This window comes from Corvus brachyrhynchos, unplaced genomic scaffold (assembly GCF_000691975.1).
Source record: "Corvus brachyrhynchos isolate BGI_N302 unplaced genomic scaffold, ASM69197v1 scaffold79, whole genome shotgun sequence".
In the NCBI taxonomy this organism is placed as follows: domain Eukaryota; kingdom Metazoa; phylum Chordata; class Aves; order Passeriformes; family Corvidae; genus Corvus; species Corvus brachyrhynchos.
This window is the reverse complement of record NW_008240023.1, coordinates 342881-364489: the sequence shown is the minus strand read 5'-3', so window position 1 is coordinate 364489 and position 21609 is coordinate 342881. Positions and strand designations below refer to the sequence as shown.

The 21609-nt window shown below is 53.4% G+C and overlaps 2 long non-coding RNA genes across 4 annotated transcripts; both read right to left on the bottom strand.

Moving 5' to 3' along the window:
- Positions 1 to 615: 615 nt before the first annotated feature.
- LOC108448930 lies at positions 616 to 1445 on the bottom strand. The gene is made up of 2 exons (XR_001865015.1): positions 1405 to 1445; positions 616 to 1278 (listed from the first exon to the last, which is right to left on the bottom strand). It is a non-coding gene; the product is annotated as an uncharacterized LOC108448930 (long non-coding RNA).
- A 1426-nt stretch (positions 1446 to 2871) lies between these two features.
- Positions 2872 to 19682, bottom strand: LOC108448938. Of its 3 annotated transcripts, none has more exons than XR_001865031.1 (3): positions 19174 to 19682; positions 10165 to 11721; positions 2872 to 5868 (listed from the first exon to the last, which is right to left on the bottom strand). It is a non-coding gene; the product is annotated as an uncharacterized LOC108448938 (long non-coding RNA). The 3 variants fall into 3 exon arrangements; XR_001865033.1 differs by lacking the exon at positions 19174 to 19682 and having other exon boundaries at positions 2872 to 3157; positions 3290 to 5868; positions 10165 to 13232; XR_001865032.1 differs by lacking the exon at positions 19174 to 19682 and having other exon boundaries at positions 10165 to 10310; positions 11047 to 13232.
- Between the last annotated feature and the right edge of the window lie 1927 nt (positions 19683 to 21609).

The window sequence follows — 21609 nt, the reverse complement described above, 5'->3', positions numbered from 1 at the left end:
CGCCTGGGAGAGGGGAGGGCAAGGCTCCTGAGCGCCCTCGCAAAATTCCTTGGGTTTGGGAAATTAATTAGTTTAGATGAGCAATTAGAGCTCGATTTAGCGCTAGCTCGTTGCAGCTCCGCTGGATGGCTGCGCCTTCCCCTCTCCCACTCCTCAAACGAGAGTTTTGGGGTTTTACAGCAGAGATCATCGGGGCTGGGAGTGCAGTGAGGGATGGAAGAAATCCGGGATGGCAGTGGGTGAGGGAGGGCACAGGTGGGAGGGTCATCTCCAGGGTGCAGGGAGCTGGAGATTTGGCCAAATCCTGCTGTTGGAGATTTCCAGGATGGCTGGAGATGGCCAACCTCGTTTCAGAGCTCACAGAAATTTGCCATCCAGTTTTGAGACAACTCAAAAAAGTCCAACAAGAGTCCCAGAAAAACCCTCCAATTTGCAGCAGAGCAGGAGGTGTCATAATAACAATAATAATACTAGTAATGATCGTTGGATCAAAGTTTGCTGTCATGAACTGGCTGCAGCCCAAAGCTGCTTAATAAACTTGATTTCTGTGTGACAGCTGAGCCAAGGCACCGGAGAAATTCACATCCCATGGCTCTGTTGATAAATAAAAGATCCCCTCAGGGCAGTGCAGAGCTGGGACCTTTCTTCCACCCACTTTGCCCCCAGAGAAGCCACACTCAGTTGTTGGTGCCTCACCCCTGGCAGTGCCCAAGGCCAGGCTGGACGGGGCTTGGAGCACCCTGGGACAGTGGAATGTGTCTCTGCCCATGGCAGGGGGTGGCACTGGTTGAGCTTTCAGGTCCCCTCCCACCCAAGCCAGCGTGGGATTCCAAGGTTCCACAATAATTGCATGCTCTGAGCCCTCCTTTAAATCTTTTTAGAGTCTCTGAAAGACAACAGATGAAGACATCATTTTCCCAGGCAAACGAAACGATGTGCTTCCCCCCCAGGAAATCATTTCCATTCTGCACCTTTTCCTTAATCCCACACAATTTGAGAGACGGTTGATTTATAGATTTCGGAGGCTCTCTTTCTTCCCTCTGCTGCCAGAAGTGAGACGGATCACGCACGTCCCGCCCTGGCTGAGGCTTCAGCACGTGTGCCGAGCATTCCCCGTGTCCCCCACGGACACAGCACGCAGGGACCAGGGTGTGGAGGGTTCCAAACAGCACCCAGGGCTCCAAAGGAGGTTTGGAGGAGGTGTATCCTCACCACAAAACAGGCACTTGATCTGAATTCCAGCGAGGAGAAGGAAAAAACGTGGAGGGAGAGGAAGAACTGGTGCACAGGAGGATGGAAGACAAGGCAGGGTGAGCACAGGGGTTACACTGCGGGGTGGGTGCTTTTGGGGGCTCTTTAAAATCCAGCCCAGATAGGGCCACTCTCACAGTTATTAATAATTACCTCTGTTTGATCTCCTCTCCTCCCAGGCTGCGTCCTGGTATTTGTCTGGAGAGGGAAAAAACCTAAACCAACCAACCAAAACAAACAAAGAAACAAACACAAAGCCTGCTCCCCCAGACAAAACAAACAATAAAAAAACCCCAACTCTCCCCACCCCCAAAAAACCCCCAAAACTTTAACACCTTCAAAATACAGCACTCACAAAGAAACAAAAAAAAACCAAATTAAAACCAAACACACACACACAAACCCCCCAGAAACCCAGCCCTCCCAGAAAACGCTAGAAAAACCAACACCTCAAACAAAAAACAGATTCCCCCCACAAAATCCCCAAACAAACCCACCCTCAAAAAACCCAAAAAAGAAACAAAAACCCCCAACCCCCCCAAAACTCAAAAAATCCACCCTGAAGCAAAACACAACAAAATCAAAAAACCCTAGAAACAAACAAACAAATAATCACATGCAAAATGAAACCAAACCCCACCCCAACACTCCCTCAAAAATAAAAAAACCTCCTCCAGAAAAAGCCCCACCCCCAGAAAAATCTTCAACACCCCGGCAAAACAACAGCTTTTGGGTTGAACACGGAGAAGTCTCTGCAGGGAAGGGAGATGCTGTTACCCACATCCATCCTGAACTTCCCAACAAACTGCCCTGGGCTAGCACCCACCCTTGGCCAAACCTTTTGTGCGTGTCCAACACCCCCTGGCTTTATCACCCTTTTCAGCAGAGCGCTCCCAGCTCCTGAAAAAACCCCTCCCACGGCCATTGCTCGGGGACATCTCGTCCTTCCCGGAGCACGAAGCTGTCCAGGCCCCGCAGGTGCTCGGAGCTGCTGCCCCGCCAGGGTGGAAGGGGCTGCTCCGGGCTCCCGTTCAACAGGCACAGGAAATCATCCTCGTGGCATCATCTCATCTGGCCTTGCCTCTGCTCCAGCTGGGCCTGCCTCTCTTCCAGAGGTGCAGCTGCCTTGGAGGATCTCGGAGTTGGAGGAGGAGAGGTTTTGGCATCTGTTCCCCCCAGTGCTCCCTGCGCTTTCGGGGTTGCTCAGGTCGCAGCAAAGGCAAACACGCTTTTCCTGGATCTCCTCCTAGAAGGGGCTCAGGGGAGGGTTTGGAGGGGCTAAAACTAGAAAGGAAAAATAATTAAAACCCCTAATGAAGCTGGAGGCGCCAGCACAGCTGATAACAGGGTCTCCATGATGCCTGGGGTTTAGGGTGGGTTGAAAGCCAACAGGGCTACAATCCTGCAGGAAACTCATCCTGCTGCTTCCTCAGCTCCTGCCACGGCTTTGGTTCAAACTCCCATTCCTATGGGGACAGCGGAGACCTTTGAGACAAGCTGGAAATCATAAAAACATGGAATGGTTTAGGTTGGAAAGGATCTTAAGGCATCATCTTGTCCCACCCCCTGCCATGGGCAGGGATACCTTCCACTGTTGCAGGTGGTTCCAACCCCATCCAGCCTGGCCTTGGACACTTCCAGGGATGGAGAGTCCACAGCCTGGACTTGCTCCCTGTTTTCCTGGTGCCCAGAAATTCTCTCACAGAAACAGTGGACTTTTCCCTTGGAACAGCACTACCATGGACACTCCTCTCTCAGAGAACTTCCCCAAATGTGCTGCTGCTGGAGAAGGTGCAGAGGCTGGACTGGCAAACACACCGAGGGCTGATACAGGCTGAGCTTGGAGAGGGGAGAGCAGAACCATCAGCTCTCCGGGTACAACGAACAGGAATTCCTCTGATATCCACTTGTTCCCCAGGGAAAAGAAAAAATGATGTTGAAAACACCCAGTGTCAGAACAGACCTTCCAGAACAGCCCTTGCAGTGGCTCCAGCAGGGATGCTGGGTGGGAGTATCAGCCTCAAAATTACGTACAGACCTGGTGTCAGGGGTGTGTGGGACACATTTCTGGAGGTTTTGAGATCCTCTCTCCTCTTGGGGAGGGAACTCCCAGCACTTGTGGGGAGGGAACTCCCAGCACTCCTTCCTTCTCATCCAGCTGGGAGCAGGTGCTGATGCCTCTGTTCCGTACACTGGGTGCTCTGAGCTTCCTTCTTCATCCTCACGGATGAGCTTTGTGTCTGGCTGCAGCCTTAGGTGCTCCGGGGCTGGATCACAGGATCGGAGAATCCCAGAATGGTTTGGGTTGGAAGAGACCTTAAAGCCCATCTCGTTCCAACCCCTTCCGCCATCCCAGGTGGAGTGTGACACTGCCATGGTCCTTCCTCACACAAGTCCCTGCAAAGGGCCGAGGGATGGACCAGCCAACACTCAGGGAGAAAGGGAAAACCTCCCAGGACTGCTGCCTGCCCCGTGGTGCCCGGAGCGGGGAAGCCACACAATGGAGGGATTACAACAAACCCATAAATCAACCCGGGGAAAGCAGGGAGCATAAACACCCAGATGATCCCTGAATACACAGGGAAGTGGATGCATAAGCAGAGTTTTAATGAATACCCATTCCTGGGGAAACCCCGCCTCTGGCACCAGCAGGAGGTTTGTGCAGAGTGGAACCAGTGGGATGACTGGGGCACGGAGAAAGGACGGAGCCTGTGACCCACCTGCCTGGCACCGGCAGTGTGGCTGATGTGACAGGGCAGGTCTGTCCCCCTTGCTGGGCACCCCAGCAGGAACAGCTGCTGGCACACTGCACGATCCCAAACCCTGCTGGAAGGGTCATGGCTCCACAGGCCAACGGGAAAATGCACTTGTATGGGAAATCCAGGCCCACTGACTGCGGGGGAAGCATGGGGAATGCCCAGAGCAGCTTTGTCCTCAGCCCCTGGGTGCTCTTTGCCTGGCTGCCAGACAAGGCCACCCCAAGGGACACTTGAGGGACAGGAACTTTGCTTGAAGTCCTTCAGATCCAACCGCTGGGCACTGGGCTTCACCAGAAAAGAGCTGTGGCTGCCCCTGGATCCCTGGCAGTGTTCCTGGCCAGGCTGGACGGGGCTTGGAGCAGCCTGGGATAGTGGAAGGTGTCCCTGCCCGTGGCAGGGGGTGGGACTGGATGGTCTTTAAAGGCCCTTCCAACCCAAACCATTCCATGTACAAACATGTATTTTTGGAGCTGTGCCCACTCCACCGTCCTCCCTCCACCCCGTGCTGGATTTAAACCAAAGCAGCATCTGAAATGATTGCCCTGAACCTCCCTCCCAGCTGCAAGCTCCATTTTCTGGGCCAGAAGCCCCTGACAACCCACTCCCTGAGGGAGGCAAGGAAATCTTCAAATGTGGTGTGGCAGCCTTGCCTTCCTTCAGGACAGGCAGCGCTTCCCGAGGGACGAGCCCCGTATTTATGCCCTGGGCCAGAGGATGCTGGAGCGCTGGGGAATGCCCCATCCCTCCAAAGCACCCTGCAGGGCTGCTGAGGGGCCGGGACACAGGCAGGGAGCAGTTCTGGGGTGAGCTCCAGCCCCCGACGGCCACAGAGGCGGCTCTTCCCCTGCAGCTTTCTGCTTGCTGAAGCGCTGCTCCTGCTATGAAAGTCAGAAAAGCAATAACATCCCCAGCAGTAGATGCCTCTCACGATAGCTCAGGGAGCAGATAAGGCTCCCAGAGATGTGTTATTCCCGTTCAAAGCCTTGGTCACAGTGACCTCCGCAGATACTTTAAACTCAAGCTGGTTTAAATTTGGTTCTGTGTTTGTTTGTTGGTGCATCCACTTTTTAAGGAAACTTTCAGCGATCCTAAGCCCCGCTCGTGTCTGCTGTTCTCTGGTTTCCTTCTTCATTTAATGAGGCAAGGACTAGTTAATTAAACAAAAGACCTCCATCTCCCAGCGGACAGACTGCCCTTGGCCCGAGCAATCGTGCTCCCCACCCCTCTCCTTCTCCCTCCTGCCAGGAGATGGAAACCAGCCCTTTGATGGGACATGTTTGCATCTTACAGGGATCCAGTAAGTTAAAAAAAATATAAAAATAAAAAAAAATAAACAGAGTCAGTTTGCTTCCCACTGAACCCCAAAGCTTGGGCATGTAACTGCTTTGGGATGCAACACAGTCCTGCAGCTGAGAGAGGGTGGCTGGGTGGTTTCATGGAGCCCCACATGGAAAAGCTCCCCTATCCCTGTCCCCACACCATTTTTAGCACGGGAGTTGCAGACACGCACGGCTGCATCCCAAACCCCTCCGTGTAATTACAGATCCACGGTTTCTTCTGGGCTTCCGCTTATTTAATCATCCTTTCTCGTCTGCCTCTAATACCCTGAGCTCTGTCAGAGGGCAAAAACACAGCCTTTACATCCAGGAGGACAAGAGTTCCCTGCAACAGCTGCTATATTTATCATGGGGAAAAAAAATACACTGGGTTGCCATGGCAACCCTGGCTTCTAAAAATAGACCTGCCATATCCAGCACCGCCGAGAGCACAGGCAGCGCTGACGGAAGCTGCTTCCACCGAGCGCTGGGGAATGGAAGCAAACTTTTCTTCCCCCGCTGGAATTGCCACGGAGCAAATCCTGAAAAAAAAAAAAAAAAAAAAATCACGCGAGCCTTTGCTAATTAAAACCTTGTGCAAAGGATCCCCACTTCCCTCGGCTCAGAGATGGATCCCTGAACTGCAGCTCCTGGGATCAAAAGGGTGCTTTGGGAATGGGGGGCAGGGCTGATGCGAGCGGGGTGAAGGGATGATGAAGATGGCATGATGCTGCTGGATGAGGCTGGTTTTCCAGCAGGGGCTCGGAGTGGCCAAGTGGCCACGGCTCTGGCGTCAGAGCCAGGCAGCAGATCTGGCTGGGTTTGGACACCCTCAGGGAGCACCCAGCCTTGCCTTGCTTGCTTTAAATGACCCACAGAGGGCTGTAATGGGGATACAGAGGTTTCCACATGTCCTTTTCCTCCCCTTCCACCAACAGAACCAGTTCTCTGGGCATTAAATCAGGAGCCTTCTCCTTGCCTGCCGGAACACAGACCCTGTTACCAAAACACACCCCGAGCTCCCCGCAGCAAGAGCCAGCTGAGCATCCCCCAAAATCTGATTAGCAGGGCTGAGCAGTCGCAGCCTGCTTGGGAACAGCAGTTGCTTCCCATTGCACTCCAGGCCTCCAGTCATCTCCCTAATGCTCCTTGACATTCCTTGCTCGGCGCCTCTGGCAGCGCGCGGCCCCCAGCGCTGCTCGCGGGTGGGGGGCTCCGAGTGCCCTCCCCGAGCTCTCCCCACGCAGCCCTGGCTTCGAGGAATCCTTGAGCGCGGAGCTGGAGTGCTGGGTGCCCGCTGGAGGAGGCACGGCGCTGCTTGACTCCTGCTCTGCTGCCGGGAGGAAGGCGCTGGAGAGGGAGGAAGGGCTCTCCAGGAGGAAAACACTTCACGTTGTTGTAGCAGTGAGTGTGTGTGAGAAAGTGTTCTGTCTCCTTTTTTCCCCCTCCACTTAAGGAACAACAGACTGCCAGACCTGATGGGAGCCCAGGGCAATCTAGTGCAATGTTTTCTCTATTTCGTGGTTGATACCAGCAGCCTCGGAGCAGGGTCCAGAGGAGGCCACGAGGATGCTCAGGGAGCCAGGCTGGGAGAGCTGGGGGTGCCCACCTGGAGAAGGTTCCAGAGACACCTCAGAGCCCCTTCCAGGCTTAAAGGGGCTCCAGGAGAGCTGGAGAGGGACCTGGGACAAGGGATGGAGCGACAGGACACAGGGAATGGCTTCCCGCTGCCGGATGGGATATGGGGAAGGAATTGTTCCCTGGGAGGGTGGGGAGGGTGCCCAGAGAAGCAGCAGCGGCAGCAGCGGGGGCTCTCTTGACTCTTTGCATCTCCCACCCGTGGTGGCCACGTGGACGTTGCCTCCCCTCCACCAGCTGTGCCTCTGGGCTGGCCAAAGACACCGGCCCCACACAGAGACGCCGCAGCCCAGCCTGTGACCCAGAGCTGGACACGATGGACAGGCGCGTGCCGGTCACTGAGCTGAGCAGTGCCCAGAGGGTGTTGCTGTGCAGGAAGCCCCACTCTGCCCACATGCAGTCCCCAGGCTGGGGCCGCAGGAGCATCCAGCTCTCCGAGGGGCTGGCGGGAGGGTGCTGGAGCAGGGAAGAGCACGAGAGCTTCGGCAAGGCCTTGGCAGGGGGGAAGGGGCCTCGCTCAAGGACTTCAGGTTCTGTTTGCTTCACCCCGCTTCATCCTGACCCACTTCCTGGCCAATCCCAACTTGCCATGAGCTCACTGCAGAGAGGATATAAACACTGGATGTTTCTCTGGCTGCCTCCAGTACCTGTGATGTCCTGCTACAGTTCCTGCTCAGCACCTTCCCACAGGCTCCCCGTGCCTCTGGAAGCAGAGCACACTTGTCCTCCTCTATTCTCTGTCATGCCTGGCCCACTTTTACACCTGCCCTGAATCCCTTTCCCCCCTGCAGGGCCCAGAATGGTGTTTCTATAGCTGATGGCTGTATCAGCATCACAGCAGCCCCTCCTTGTCACTGACAAGGGCAGTAAATTCGTGCCCAAATAAATCCCTACCTTTGCAACAGCGTGTGAAAGGAAAGGCTTTAATGGTGAATAAACTCCCAAACCGGCCAAATGGGAAAGGGAGGGGATGAGATTTACACTAAATGCCACGGTGTGATGGCAGGGGGTGCAGCTCCTCTGGCTAAGGACTGAGAGGATGGAGGGAGGGATGTTTGCTGCTGGGGCTGCTGCTCTCAGAGCAGGGCAGGGAGTTAAGGGCACAGAGCCTGTTGCTGCTAATGGTGTTTGTGTTTAGAGCCTAAACTCACATCAGGGGAAGATGATTTAGAAGGAAATTCTTTAGTATAAGGGCAGTGAGGCCCTGGCACAGGGTGCCCAGAGCAGCTGTGGCTGCCCCTGGATCCTTGGCAGTGTCCAAGGCCAGGCTGGACACTGGGGTTTGGAGCACCCTGGGATAGTGGAAGGTGTCCCTGCCCATGGCAGGAGGTGGCACTGGATGGGATTTAAGGTCCCTTCCAACCCAAACCATTCTGGGATTCTGTGAAATAGACTTCACCAGGGCATCCTTCCCTCCCCAGGAGAGCCTGCACCTCTCAGTAAGGCCAGGCCATGTGCAGATGTAAGAGCAGCCTGCATGTCCAGGCCCAGCCACGCCGTGCTCATGGTCAGGTGGGTGCTTTCCCAAGGAAACCCAGCTCCTGACGGCTCTGTCCCAGCCCCAACCCGCTGCCATGGGCCACAGGAATGCAACAACAGCCCTGCACAAGCCCACACAGACTGGTGGAGCACGTGCCCCACACGTGGGCTGGGCTCTGAAAGTGAAATGTGACAGAGGGCATGGAAGGTGCTCAAGATTTACAGGGATGATGCAGAACAAACACAGTAAGATGCCTAATTTTGATGTGGATCTGGAGAGATTTACCTCGAAGGCTTAGCTGGGACCCCTGGGAGAAGCTTTGTGCGTGGAATGCTCCCAGCCCCAAAAAGAACAAGACACATCCCAGCAGAGCCCAGGCAATGACTCCAAACAGGAGGTGAGATCCCAGAATCCTGCATCCCTGGATGTTCCCCCGTCACAGATCCTCACCTCCCTCCTGGTTTCCTGCCACCGAGCTGGCTCAGGTTTGTGCCCTGTCCTTGCAGACATCCCTGATCCTCCACCCCCACTTCTGGCAGGACAAAACCAACAAAAATCACAGCAGGACACATGTTTCATCAGGAATCCATGGAGAAGCCACGTTACAAGCCAAGGGACACCTTGGGTACTTTCAATCTGCTGGAAATTATGAGTTTTGGTTCCACTGCTGTCCCAGACCACAGAATCCCACACTGGTTTGGGTTGGAGGAGACCTTAGAGCTCATCCTGTTCTATCCCCTGCCATGGGCAGGGACACCTTCCACTGTTCCAGGCTGTTCCCACCTGGCCTTGGACACTGCCAGGGATCCAGGGGCAGCCACAGCTTCTCTGGGCACCCTGTGCCAGGGCCCCACGGTGCCTTTTCCAGCCTTTCCTCCAACAAAACCTGATACAACCACACTGAATTTTGCCTCGGGTTTCCTTTCTTTGCTCCAAGTTCAGCTGGGTCTCTCTCCAGGAGCCAGGAATTAAGTAGCACAGCTATTCCAAGGTAAATTGCTCTGTGATTGCTTTTCCATAGCAAGAGGGTTGTTTTCTTAGGGCAAACCACTTTTATCCTTGAGCAAAGTGTCAGCAGGAGGAATAGCCAGGGAAAGCTTGGCCATGCTGCTGTCGTGGAGTTACTATCAGGTAAAAAAGACCAGTGAGTTTCCCCTCTACAGTTCTTGTGGCCAAGTTCTTTAACTTTTCCCTCAGCTCAGCTGAGGATGTCAGAGCTGGGGTTCCCTATAAATTCTCTCAGTCTGGCTGGGGAGAGCAAACCAAAAGGGCACAGAAACCATGGAGCTGCTCCAGCCAGGGAGAAACGCCTGTAATTAATGTAGTGGGAAAATTACACATTTATTTTCCCCCCCCCCAAACACCAGAGCAGACATCCATTTCCTGCAGGGCTGTGGACGCCTGCCAGCCCGCAAATAAATCACAAAGCCACAAAGCCAACAAGGAGGAAAAGAAAGGGGAATTATCACAGAGGATGCAGCAGCCTTTTGTACCAGGGAAATCACCAGCGTCGCCACCAGACGACTATTGTTCACCAGTAACATTCCCTAATGCTTCCCACCACTTGGGACTCTCGTGGGGAGGGATGCTCGAGCAGAACAACGGAGGTCTCCTTGGATTTTGTGAGCTCCAAAGGCACAGCTGAGGGGTGGCTTGGGAGATGGACTGACCTGCCCCGGAGGCGTTTGTGGGACCAAACCCAAACAAACCCACAGCAAACCTGATATTAAAGAGGCTTTGGCACGGGTGAGAAAATGGAATAAACCCAAAGTTGCCGACTTTCCTCCAGGAAGAGGGTGTCTGGAGGGCAGGGATGGAGCACTCAGTGGTCTGGCAGCCCCTCCAGAGGGACCGTGTCCAGTGGTGCTGGAGATTAAAAATAAGAGAACAAACAGTTTCAGCGAGGGATTTGCAGTCCTACTCCCACACATCTTCCCTCCCCTCGCCTGTCCCCGTGGAGCTTTAATGGCCTGGGCCCCACCTCACAGCACACTGGAGTCACTGAGAGCCTCTCCACAGCCTTCCAGCTGCCTTTGGCTCCAGCACCGGGATCACGACAGCAGCTTTACGGCTTCCCCTGTGGCCCGTGAAGCTGGGCTTCATCAGCACCGGGAGACTGCAGGAGAAGGTCCATTCATGGGGTTCTGAAGGGCAGTTCCTGCTTTCTTTGCCACCCAGGGCTTGTTAAATGAGCCGTGGGCGGGTGCCATGCTTCCCAGGACATACTGTGGCCACAGCAACCCTGGCAAATGCATGAGCATTCCCAAGTGGGACTTTTTTCTTTCTCACTCTGAGCTGAAGCGCTTTAGGGGGCACTCAAAACCATCCTGTGCTGCTCACAGAGAAGCTTCTCCACCACCTCCTTCCCTGCCACAGGAACACTGAATGCCATGGATTGGAAGGGACCCTAAAGATCACCTGGTTCCAACTAGACTGGGTTGCCCCTAGCCCCTTCCCACCTGGATGGGGTGGGCTTATCTCCCTGAACCCCCTGATTTCACTGCCTGGCCACCAAACCTCCAGCAGAACCAGAGGTCCCATGACCAGGGACAGCTGTGACAAAATTCCTCCCATCCCGAATCCTCAGCCCTCCTGCTCTTACTCTGCAGTGGGCAAACACAGCTGGCACTTAGCAAAGTGAGGGAATAGAGCAAAATGCTTCCCTGCACCTCAGGCACTTCAGCTTTTCCTTTCCTTCCTTGGCCTGCTTAAAAAAAAAAAAAGAGAGAGAGAGAGAAATTGTATTTATTCACACACACAACAGCGAAACATTTGTTTAGGAGAAAATCTCCCTGATTCTTGGCTGTTACTCCAGAGGCAGGGAGAGCAGCAGCCCTCAATGTCTGCCTGTTCCTGGGTGACTCGTGCTTTTGTGCTTTGAGCGACGTTCCCCATTCTGATAAAAGTATTAGTGCATTTCTTGGGCTGAATTATAAATGACGAGATGCAAAGCCCTCTCTTTGTGCACTCCAGTGCTGAGACCTGACATGCCAAACAAGTCACTCCAGCTCTCAAAGTGCCCACAGCAGCTCCCCCCGCTCTGCGCAGACAAAGCACCCGAATCATTTGGCTGTGTTTATGAGGGACACATTTCAGGGATCAGGGTGAGAATAGACGTCTCCTGGATGTTTCCACAGCGCTTTGCTCGGAGCAGTGGCTCCTGCAGCAACATCCTCTGAGCGGGGTCCAGGACAAGCTCCCTCTCGAGCTCAGCATGACCAAATGGCACACAGGACGAGGACACTCGGGATAAGCACATCTGGAAGTGGCTCTCTAGCTGCAAAGAAATGCCTATTAACACACTTTTTTTAGGGTAAAAATGGAGCAAAACTAAAATACAGCAAGCATGGATTCGAGTTTTCATCTGGGGAGGGGAAAGCTGTCCCCAAACCAGAGCACGCCCAGCATTGCAAACAGCAGGTTAATCCTTTTTTATTTGTGTTCCCATTTCCTTTTAACCAAAAGAATCACAGAATCGTTGAGGTTGGGAAAGACCTCCGAAATCACCAAGTCCATCCATGAATCCAACACCACTAAACCATTCCCCTGAGCACCACATCCACACGCCTTTTGAATGTTTCCAGGGAAATGCCTCCAGCTTTGCCCTGGGCAGCCTGGTCCAATGCCTGACTGACCTTCCAGTGGGGAGATTATTCCCAATTTCTGCTCTAAACCTCACCAGCCATTCCTTCTTGTCCTGTGCCTTGAGCTCCAGAGCCTTGCCCAGCTCCGTTCCCTTCTCAGGACGCTCATCCCGGGTGGAACACCCGGAAAGGGAGCTGCACTACCCCAGGGCAGAGCTTTTCCCTTTCATTTCTACAAATAAACAGGAAGAAAAAAAACACCTGCAAAAAATTGGTTTAGGCTAATCCTAAACTGAAAGTTCATATTCCTTAGCTGGATTTCAAAACCAAAGTTTTCTTGACCCAAAACGTTTAATTTGACCTAAAAGGTCTCGCTTTGCTTTAAGTCTCTTGGAAACTTAGAAATCAGGGGACTGAACAGCTCATTAAAAAAGAAACAAAAAAGAAAATAAAGCACTCTCCCCGTCAGGGTTTGAGGCAGGTGACACCAATAAGCAGTGATAAAAGAGTCTGTGTTGGCAGGAAATGCCTCAGCTTGCCCATGTGCCCGCAAGGGCACGTTAGTTCACGTTGTCGAAACTGCTCTATTTAAAAATAACAATAATAATAATAATAATTAAACATTCCCTCAGCCAAATGGAAAGAGAGGGTGGTGCCTGGGCAGGAAATGGAGCCAAGTGCCCTGACGGAGGGGCCGTGTCCCGTGTCCCATGTCCTGCCCTGGCCCTGCACCGCGGAGGCATTGCTGCGGCCACGCGGAGCTCCCACGGAGCAGAACAGCAGGGGTGGCTCTCCAGGAGCCCTGGGCTGGGTGGTCCCAGCAGCCCTGACCCAGAGGGGGGAGGCAGCTCTGCTTATCCAGGAGCAGCCTGTGCGTTAGTGCGGCTCTGCCTCATCTCCCGTGCTGCATTTTGCTTTCAAGGCCTTGCAGCGTCCCAGACATCAGCTCATCGCCTCCCCAGCGTCCCTTGTCCAGCAGGGTGACCCAGAAACAGCTGTGTGAGCGCAGACATCTGCCCGTAGTTCCAGCTGACAGGGGAGCTTACTGTGCTTGGGTTCAAGGACACTTTAGAATGCCTTAGGGCCCCTCACGCCTCCATCTCATGCCATCACAGAACACTAAACTTGGAGAGGACCTCCATGGAGCCCAGAGAGGCGTCCTTTCCTCGTGTGCTTCTGGGAAGGGAAGTTTCCCTCCATCTGAGACCTCTCGAACCAGCCACTTCCAGCTGACAGGGGAGCTTACTGTGCTTGGGTTCAAGGACACTTTAGAATGCCTTAGGGCCCCTCACGCCTCCATCTCATGCCATCACAGAACACTAAACTTGGAGAGGACCTCCATGGAGCCCAGAGAGGCGTCCTTTCCTCGTGTGCTTCTGGGAAGGGAAGTTTCCCTCCATCTGAGACCTCTTGAACCAACCAGGAGCACACGTTCCCCCTCGTTGGCAGATTTTGCTGGCGTGTTTTTCCAGGCCTGCAGTGCTCACTGCTGGGGGCTCCACACGGAAGCTCCAGCAGGCTCCAAGAGCAGGCTCTGCTGGCCAGTGGAATTCCTAGCCCATGTCTGACCCACGGCTTCTGGGGGCACACCCTGAGCCTGTTGTGTCTGAGACCATTGCCCTAAATACCTCCTGCTCGTCTCCGCTTTCCCAGCCATTACAGGATCCCTGGGGAGGAGGCATTTCACATTCCCTGCAGCCTGGCTGCTGCACAGCCCAAAGCCCAAGAAAGCCTCACGAGAGCAGCAGCTTTCTGTGTGCTGCTACCCTCTGCATCCGAGGGATGCTCCTGAACTTTAGCCTGGCTTTCGCTTCTGGCTCCTCTCCGAGGCCTTTGATCCAAGAAAGCCTCTCGACATGTTCCCCTTGCTCAGCTGGGGAATTCAGCACTGCGGTATCTTGCATTGCAGATTATTTTTAGGGATGATCCAATCGAGACAGATAAAAATAAGAAACGAGCTGAATCTTTGCTGGAGCCAACTGCAAAATGCTGTGGCTTACCAGAACCTCGTGGCCAGAGTGGGATTCCTGATCCAAGAGCACATCCAAGAACAGGTCAAGGGTTCATCCACAAAACTCGATGGCTCAGGCTGTGCTGCCACCAGCACCCAGCAGGACAAAAAACAGAGACCACCACAGATAAACACAGATACCTGCATGCCAAAACACCCAAGTCACATCCAAATTTCATTTCAAAGTCAAGGAAACATCACCCATAGCTGCGAAGGACATCCTAAGCAACAACAGGCAGCCAGGCTGGTGATGCAGTGCTGAATTTCACTGAAAGCCCTTAATAAATGGTTATCAGATCCTTAATAAACTCGGCTGGGCTGTGGAACCACAGCCCTCACCGTGTGGCTCTCGACTGGAGAGAAAAGAAGAGCAGAAAGCAGTGAGACATCTCCCCATGGCATATGCCCAGACTCCAGAAAAGCATTTGGGGCAAAATTCCAGAGCACAGTGAAGGACAAAAACTGATTTTTCCTTTTTTCACTGATGTGAAGGAACAGGATTTGCTCTCAATTGGTCAGTATTGCCTGGGGAAAGAAAGTAAAAAACCACCCCTGAGAGATGACTTGTCTGAACCAGTCACTTAGAGGCATTTATTTTTTAACAAGGGAGTTTTTCCCTTTTTTTTTTTTCTTTTTGGTCAGGTTGATTATTGCCGACAGTATTTTAGCATCTGCTGTGCCTGCTGACCTACCACATTTACCCTACTTACACTAATTAAACTTTAATTAAGCTCACTAGATGTTCATCTAACATCAAAAGTAAGGCAAAGGCTTCGCAAAGCGAAGGTCTCAGCGTGGCCGGGCAGTTTGGGTTTACATCACTTTATTTATACACCCCTAACAAAGGGGAGGGGTTTTTAAGCGCAGCTCACTTCTGACCTACTCACCTGACCCTTCCAACACCTGCTCTGCAGTTTTGTTCTGAACCAGCTGCACGAGGACTGGCACTTTTTGGGGTAACAGAGACCTCAAGGGACTGAGGAGTGTTTTGGGATGCTCCCGTCAGTCCAGGCCCTCAGGTACCCCAGGTTTCTCCTCCCAGGCTGCCAATCAGGTCTTGTATTTCTATTTCTTAAAAAAAAAAAAACGGAGCAAAAGGACTTTTCTGCCAGCCCACCCTGGCAGTGCAGGGTGCAGTCTCTGTTCAGTGCACGCACAGCTGTTTTCCAGTCGGCCTCGCTCAAACAACTCCAGCCAAGTTTCCTGACAAGTCCGTTTTCCTCTCCTCTCCGCCTCCAAAATAAATTCCCTCGCATCCCAGGAAACGTGCTGCCACCACAGGCTTGGGAAGGGCAGGGAGAGGCAGCATCAGGAGTTCCTTGTGGCACCTGGAACACGGGTGTCACATCCCCCCCCACAGCCAGGGCTACATCAGCCCGCGGGGATTAAAACAGATCCTGGCGCTCTCCTCAGCTCAAAAGATTCCCAGAATCCTTCAGGTTGGAAAAGACGTCAAAGATCTTCGAGTCCAACTGTTAACCCAGCACTGCTTTTCCCTGTTTTTTTTTTTTCAGCTGGGAAAGCAAAAGCCAGCTGCATGTGCATGCTTCAAGGATCAGCAATCTGATTGTCGGCATCCAGAACTGTCCTCCTGCGCAGTTCACTCCATTCCCACCTTCAGCAAAATCATCCTGGGAAAGCCACTTCTTTTAGAGCTATTCCTCTAAAATTGCTTGAGCAATTCTCCCTCTTTTTGTTCTCTCTTTTTTTTTTTTTTTAAAGCAAGCAGGAACTTTAAAAAGAAGGTGTTTTGGAAAAGGATATTTTGGCAACAAACCTTTCAGTTTAGTGCTTGGCAGGCACCAAGCGTTTAATCTTTGAAAAATAAAAATTTGTTCAGAGCTTTGGGGTTTTGCTGGGTTTTTTGGCTTTTCTAAATGAAAGTGCAGGTTGGTGCTGTGAGTGGGGAGGTTCTGACACACACACACACACACACACACACAAACCCCTCAGCACTGGTGGATTTCCAGTGATCCCTACATAAAAAGATCTGAGTCCAAGTCCAAATTCAGGAGGAACACACATGGATGCATGGAATGAGTTCCCCTGAATGACAGCTCCCAGGTAGCACTGGAGGGTGTTGGAATCATGGAATGGTTTGGGTTGGAAAGGACCTTAAAACTCTTCCCATTCCACCCCCTGCCATGGGCAGGGACACCTTCCACTGGACCAGGCTGCTCCAAGCCCTGTCCATGCTGGCCTGGAACACTCCCAGGGATGGGGCAGCCCATTTAAGGGTCTTGGGGACCCCCAAGAGCAACCCCTCACTGGTTCCCTCTTCCCTGCAGTGCCACTTGCTGGGCAGCAGATCCTTCACCTCCTCCATCACCTGCCCGTGCCACCCTGCTGGTCCCAACACTCCACAATTCCCTGGAATGCCACTGCCTTTGCGACAGGGACGAGAGAGTCAGGGCCTCCTTCGGCTGCTGGATGCTGTGACAGAGAGAGGCTCCAAGCCTTAAAGTAAAAATTCTACTTCATAAACAAAGCAGAGATGAGATTTGTCACCAGGCAGGAACGGGGAAGTCGCTGTTCCAAACAAAACCACCTATTGATCGTGTTTTACTGTCAGTCCATCCAAGGAAAGCTGCTCCTGGTGAATGTTCTGTGCACAAGCAGGGGCTCCTAGTGAGACACCCCGTCCATCGGCTGAGCCCAGCAATGGGAGCTCTCCGTGCAGGAATGAAATGGGTGCCTGTGCCACCACGGCCTGGGCAGACAGGTGCCAGTGCCCCTGTTAGCCCTTGGCCTGTGGTGTACAGAACAGTAGAACAACCTCTTTAAAACCACATCTATCTCCGCAAGCTCCTTTCCCGGGATCCTCTGTTCCTGGGGGGTGGAATGGCTTTGCTTCCAAACTCATTTGCTCCATGGCACGGGGAGGGGGGAGAAAGAAAAAAGCAGAGAGGTAACAAGAGAAACAGAACATTTGGCAAATGTGTACTGAACTTCACACAACAAACCCATTAGTTCAGGCGGCCCCATCTCTATGGCAACCAAACAGCACAAAAACAAGGCATTAGCACCTAAATTTATTAGTGGGCAAGTGCTCTAGCTTTTATCATTCCAGGGGGGGATTGCCCTCCCCAGCTCCCTGGGGTTCCTGAGGGAGATGGTTCTGGTTCAAATGCCAGCACAAACATGGGCACACCGTTTACAGACAGCGGAGCCGAAGCTTTCGTAGCTTTAATCACAGTTTGAAAAACAAATAGCAAAACAAAACCGCGGGAAAGAGGCTGTGTGGAGGGGAGTTACACATTTTTTTTGTGGAGGGGAGTTACCCAATTTCCACTTTACTTTGCGAAATTGCTAACGGCTTGCAAGTCCCGGGTAAGGGGTGAGAGGTATCATCCATCCTGTCCTGACAGCTCCATGGAGATCTTCATCAGGAGGGGGAATGGGGGTATAAACTTGTCCTCCCAAAATAATTTCCAAGTGCCTTGCCTTTATTTTAACTGGATATTACAAGCCCTGGGGAAATGTGTAACCCAGTCTCCACTGTGCCACAAGGCTCCAGGTGGTGCCACAGGCTCTGGGGGAGGAGCGGGGCTATTTGGATTTGTTCACTCCGGGAATAAGCAAGGGCTTGGGGATGAAGATGCTGGAAAGCCACATTTAAATGCTTCCCGTTTAAAGCATCTTCCCATTCCGAGGGCCCTGGGTGAATTCCAGTGGCCCCAGGAGCACAGACCATGCTGGGACAGCTTGGAGAAGATAACAAGGTGTCAGATCTCTCTCTGCCAGCCGGAGTGAGGCAGGAGAACAAAGGCTGTGTCTCAGCCCAAGGCACACTTGCAGCTGTGCTGGGGCTAACAACACTCTGCACATTTAACTAAGTGCTCGCTGACCTTCCCTTTTCATCTTTGCTCCGGGCTTTGGAATAACCTTCACTAGGAATAAGGATCTGGCTTTCTTGGGGTGGATAGTCTTAAAGAACCTAATCCCGCTCGCTGTCAGAGACAGGAAATCTCTGCCCAGAGCAGCTGTGGCTGCCCCTGGATCCCTGGCAGTGCCCAAGGCCAGGCTGGACATTGGGGCTTGGAGCAGCCTGGGACAGTGGAAGGTGTCCCTGCCCTTGGCAGGGGGTGGAATGGGATGAGCTGTAAGGTCCATTCCAACCCAAACCCATTCCCCCTTCCATCCTGCACAGCTGTTTCCAGGTGAGAGGCACCTTGTCCTCGGGCCAATTCAGACCTAACCATTAAACACTCCGTGTCTCCACACAACAAGGAGAATGCAGGCTGCGCACCCAGGAAAAACCTTCAGTGGGGAAAACAACCCCGCACTGGGAGGCGATGCCTTGAAGAAATGTCAAACCCATCCTGTCCTCCAGCACCCCTCAGGTGGAGTCAGAAGAGCACCACCAAGCACAGACCGAGCCCGTCACAGCGCAGAAGGTCTGATGGCACACTGCTCATCGCTGGTTTCAGCCAGGTCACCAGCCAATGCCCAATGCAGGGGTTGGGATGCCCTCACCACACTGCCACCAGCAGCAGCACAGCCCAGCACTAACATCCCCCTGTCCTCAGGCAGCACCTCCTCCTGAAAGCACCCTGCCAAGATCTCAGCTGACCAGGGCCCTGCTTCCCAAGCCCTCCAGGCAGCTTGCAAGAAAGCAAATTAACAGGTTGAAACCCTGACAATTTGCTTCTGAAACAAGGTCGCTGAGGATCCCACAAGTCCCTGACTAGCTGGCTTGCTATCAGCTCAAAGGCATTTCAAGAACATTAACACTCGTGCCAAAAATATCTGGGCTTGTCCCTGCAGCAAAACAGCGGCAGGAGGAGGAGGATGGGATGTGATGGCAGTGTCTGAACAGGCAGAGGGATGGGGGGCGGGGGCAGAGATGGTTGGGGGGTGTTTTTTGGGGTGCCTACACCACTGGGAAGAGTAAACAAAAGAGTTTTAAAGTCTCCTGTCAACCAGAACTAACTCTGTCCCCATGAGGGCCCAATGGTTCATAGCTGGACTCGAGGACCTTAAAGCTCCTTTCCTACCTTAATGACTCCACATTTACCTCTGGCAACAGCTCTCAGCACACAGCAGCAAAGCCAACTTGAAATAAACCCTGAGCACGTCCAGTCCCCTACAAAAGACACAACAAAAACACTTGCTGACATCCTGCCCAACTCACCGGTGGTTTTCCTCTACTGGAAATTTTCTTGCCATCTCCAGTCTCGCCTCACAGTCTTTGCAAAATGAGAGACTTTTGGGTTTTACCAGTGAAATAATTGCTGTGGAACGAAATTCAGTGATTAGAACAACATTCAGCAATCAGAACAACATTCAGCAATTATAACAAGAACTACACTTGCAAGCTTCAGAACATACCCAGCTCCAGACGGACCTGGAATAAGATACCTCATAACCCTCCTTCACAGCTTTCACCATTTTATTTTGGGATTTATTGTCTAAATCAAGCATTTAGAAGCCTCCATGCTGAGTCTTGGGGCTTTTTTCCCCCAAAGTCCTCCTGGCTGACATATCTTTGGGTCCAGGATGTGAGCACAGAGTAGCTCTGACTGCTCTTGTCAAACACAGCAGCATCTCAGGGCACGGGGGCAGGTGGATTTGAGCTGAAGGAGGGCAAGGATTAGATGGGATATTGGGAAGGAATCCTTCCCTGTGAGGGTGGGCAGGCCCTGGCACAGGGTGCCCCTGGATCCCTGGCAGTGCCCAAGGCCAGGCTGGACACTGGGGCTTGGAGCAGCCTGGGACAGTGGGAGGTGTCCCTGCCCATGACTGGATGGTGTTTAAGGTCCCTTCCAACCAACCCATTCTGCGATCTGACTCCTAAAATTCACGCCACCAGACCTCCGTCCTGGTGGGCAAAGCCACGCTGGGGCAGATGCGGGTGTTGGGAAGCAGCTCCCGGTCCTTGCTGCCCTCAGTGCCCACAGACACAGGCTGTGCCACAGCTCTGGGGAGCCCCGCGGAGCCGGTGCCACGCTGAGCGCACCAGCGGCGCGGGGAACACGTGAATGAACCCAAGCCAGTTCTGGTGCTGTGCGGAGGGCAGGGCAGCGAGGCACGGAGCAGCAGAGAGGCGGAGCACGGTGGCACCGCCGTCCCCAGCGTGGCACATCAGCCTCGGTGCAGCCCCACACGCGCGACCCAGAGGTGCCCAGACCCAGATCTGGAGGCTGTCGCTGCCGGAGCGTGTTTATTTGAGCCCCGCTTCCCTGCGTGCGTGTTCCCAGCAGGAGGGGATGTAAACTGGCTCAGCCATGCCTGCCCAGCCCTCCATCCTCTGCCACGTGCCAAAACTCTTCTGCTCACACTCGCACGAGGTCACATTTCTTGGCAGGGAGCTCGGCTCCTTCTCCCCTCTCTCTTCCCCCATGCTCCTGGTGAAATATGAAAACAGCCTGCCACCTGCCATTCGCCTGGCCTGCTTCTCTGTGTCTGCCAAAAATTAGCAACATGCCCCAAAATATAATTGGAAACACTGCACCGCACTGCAGGGGTCCCATTGCTGTTGCATAGAAGAGGCTTGACAAAAAGCCAATTTAATTTCTAGATTCCCGGGGCTGCGTGTAGCTGCTAAGTGAGGAGGTAAAAAAAAAAAAAAGGAAAAAAAAATCCCTTTTATCAGGCCAATTCCTATTAGTAGATTCAGATCTTTTAACAAGCCATGCCGTAGGAATCAGTGAGCTGCCACTGCCAGCAGATTCAGGGCATCGCTTCTTGGACTCATGTGGGAGGTCAAGAGTTAGAAGGCAGCATTCCCAAACTTCAGAGCTGGGAGCTGGGGTGTGCAGGGCGGAGCTGGAGGTGGCAGAGGATATTTCGTGAGGGCTGACAGTAACCCCGGCAAGGGAAGTGCCCCGTTCCCCCTCCTGCCCAGCAGAACTTGCGCAAGTCCCCGAGGATCCTGGCAGGAGGGATCTGGAGATGCCTCCCACGCCTCCGCGCTCAGGGCAGCTCTGACAGCGGAGCACAGCACCGCTGCTGCTGCCCAGGCCGCAGGCCAGCCCCGCAGAGCCAGCAGCTATCTGCTTGTTGCAGGAAAAGGGCAGGACAGGCGAGCATGGAAATACAGGGCACCTCATTCACACCACGCCTTGGCAGAGAGCTCGGCCAGCAGATCTGTGAAGCTGAAAAGCAACATTTCACCCCGAAAGAGCTGTTTACGTTGTCAGGGCTGACTTGCCAGGCTTAGGAAAGAGCTGTGCCAAACTGGCTTATTATTACCTCCCTTCCCCAAAACACTCAGGGCCTGCTCCTTTGTTAGGGGATGCCTGCGTCCATGGAGCTGTGCTGAAATCCAGGCTCCTCGGGGACACCTGTACACACAGGCACTGGGAACTCGGCCACTCTCCCAGCAATAAAGATGGATAGTGGGAAGGAGTTGTTCCCTGGGAGGGTGGGCAGGCCCTGGCACAGGGTGCCCAGAGCAGCTGGGGCTGCCCCTGGATCCCTGGCAGTGCCCAAGGCCAGGTTGGACACTGGGGCTTCCTCTCCAGGTGGACACCCCCAGCTCTCCCAGCCTGGCTCCAGAGCAGCTTTGTGGTCTCATCTGGACTTGCTCCAACTTTATAATTGCCCCTCTCAGGTCTTCCTGGTTTTC